The following is a 2,703-nucleotide window of genomic DNA, read 5'->3' as shown; positions in this document are numbered from 1 at the left end:
ACAAGTCATTTCTGCGTGAGTGTTCCACATGATAAAAGCTACACTGGAGGTACTGTGGGAAGGGGCTGGAGAGAGTTCTGTCACCTCCTGAAAGGCAGCACATCCCTTTCCCCAGCTCTCCCCACAGGCCTGCACACGGGCCCAGGCACGCGTCTCACCAGCTCCACCACCTCTGGGAGAATCTCTTCAAAAATACTTTTTGAAATAACCAGTATGAATGATCGAATTATGAGTACATAATCAGGTAACAAGCACTGATATGACAATTATATATTTTTAAAGTTTCAGATGGACTGGAAGATGGCTAAAAGAACTGAAGAAGTAAATATTGAACTTTTTAAAGTAGTTGGTAAGAAAGAAAAGTCTTTTGAAATATGAAAACCTAAGCATTCTTTTTTCTTATAAACTAGTCATGTCCTTGAAAATAAACCTCGCCTCTTTGTTCAGGATGTTGGTGTTAGTAACAGTTGAATATAAATTGGGGTTTCCAGACAAACGTCTTATCTTCACATGGAAGGAAGTTCATGAAGCAGGAATTGGTGTTCTTCCCCGACAATGACGGTAATACATTTTTGCGTTCCTTTCCCAGACATCAGTAAATAACAAAATACCTTTCATTTAAAAAAAGAATGAAAGCATGTTCATAGAAAATGCTTAAATCTAATCCATATGCCACTCAAAGGCTTAAAAAAGGAGATGGTTTCCATGAGCCAATTTCTCCACTCATTCTGTGCCAAATAAAACAGATTTCAGTAAAAAGCTTTTACTGCCTCAGAGGGAACTCTGTTCATTCTACAGGATATAAAGTACTATTTATTTTTCATTCGGAATTCCCAATTCTCTACTTACTGTATATTTTCCCACTCAAGCAGACTTTATCCACTGTGGGTAAGCACATTAAAAGGTAGAAAAATACAACATCTTCCCTGGATGGAAGAAATTTTGAAAGTGCTGACACAGTTCAGCATCTACATTTTATCACATTAAGAAAATGCAATTCTCATTTTTAAAAAAAGCTTACATAATATCATTTCTGGAATTCATAATTTTTACCACTAGAGAAATATCTATCCCAACCAAAAGCAAAATGACATCCCCAGGGGAATGTCGTTGAGAACTGCTAATGCTGTCAATATGGTCTCTGTGTTATGAAAAAGTTCAGAATCTTAACTCAGGCTAATTAAAGAGATGCTCTGTAGACAATCACAGGAAATAGCTTCACATTTCACTTGCATCATTTCATCATGCAGGTGTACAACAAAATAATGTATCACTTGTGCCTAAATTCCTTCTTATTAAAACTCAGCCAAAATATCATGGAGAACTCAAAGTGAATGAGTGGCATTAGAAAGTGTTTAGGAGACACAAACATCAAAATACTTTCCTTTAAAATGCTTTGCATTACAGGCTTATCAGACAGAGCTCTAGTGATATGAATGAAAAGGTCTATGGACGGGAACGGGGCGGTCTCTGAGACCTGGGCTTAAGGAGCACCCCTGGAGGAACAGAGAAAGATGATCACAGGACTGACTTGCATGGATAGATGGATAGACAGACTGAGACAAGGACAGATGGACAATCAGGCTGATAAGGACATTATGTGACATGTCGTGACCCTGCAAGAGATCCATTGTTGTAACTTCTAATCAAGATTCAGGGTCCAAGTCTCGAATATGGGAGGTACAGACTTAGTTTCTAATATATTTTAAGGAAAAGCCATTATATGAATAAGCAAAAAAGAGTTTGAACCCAAAGTCCAGCAGGGACTTGATGCTGTCGAGTTTTATGAAGCAGGGACTGGTCAAGCACCATAAAGCAGCAGAGAAGAGTCAGGAAGGGAAGTCCTGACTCTTGAGAGAATAAATGGACTTTAAGGGGGCTGTCTGTAAATGCTGGTGTTCACTGTGTGGTATCTCCCTAGGACGCTGGGATGCAACTCAGCCAGAAACATCTCAGCCTGAGGAAGAGTAACACACGCTTATCTCCACACGGCAGGGCGGAGATCCTCACATCTCAGGCCATGCATGGGGCAGGACCATGCTGCTGGGCACATCCTGACTGCTTGAAGGGCTCAGCTGCTCAGAGTCAAAGGCACGAGCCTGTCCTGGCCACCTTGAATGTGGTCCCTGCCACGCTTCAGCAGATGAGGATGGATTTAGTAAAATAAAAACTTTATTTCACATGTTTTACAGTGCCACGTTCTAAGCCAGGAAAAGGGAAGTTACTGTCAAAAAGTGCCCTCCCCCGGAAAGGGGGGATTGGCGATTTCGAATAATGTTTCGAGGCATCCGCAGATGGCTGAAGAAAAGAGGCCCAAATAAGAAAGACCAGGGAGTCCCTCAGCTGCTGAGGACAAAAGGCTCTTCCCAGTCAACACCTAATGACCCAATCACTTTCAAAGGCATTACGTTGCTCTGAAAATAACCTGGAAGAAAGAGACTTCTTAAATACAGGGCCTAGCAAAATAAATGTTGTATCATATTGAAAGCAACTTAATATGCAAAATATTTTCAGATTTCTGTGAACTTGAATTATTTTGGGCATCTATATTATGATGTATCATCCCTGTTCTCTACAAGCTCCAGATTTTTGATGAGGTAGGGCATGTTGAGGGTGGTATGGCCATAGACCAAGCTCCAGATTTTTTTTTTTTTTTTTTTCTTTTTGTCTTTTTTCATGACCGGCAACGGATCGCAACCCTCA

At 40.6% G+C, this 2,703-nt stretch overlaps 1 protein-coding gene across 1 annotated transcript in view; it reads right to left on the bottom strand.

The window, feature by feature from the left end:
* COBL (cordon-bleu WH2 repeat protein) overlaps nt 1-2,703 on the bottom strand; it is a 252,917-nt gene that overhangs the window by 161,406 nt on the left and 88,808 nt on the right. The window lies entirely within an intron of this gene.

Source organism: Galeopterus variegatus, unplaced genomic scaffold, assembly GCF_000696425.1.
Source record: "Galeopterus variegatus unplaced genomic scaffold, G_variegatus-3.0.2 Scaffold44, whole genome shotgun sequence".
In the NCBI taxonomy this organism is placed as follows: Eukaryota; Metazoa; Chordata; class Mammalia; order Dermoptera; family Cynocephalidae; genus Galeopterus; species Galeopterus variegatus.
Note: the sequence above shows the minus strand (reverse complement) of the source record. Positions and strands in the feature narration are given on the sequence as shown.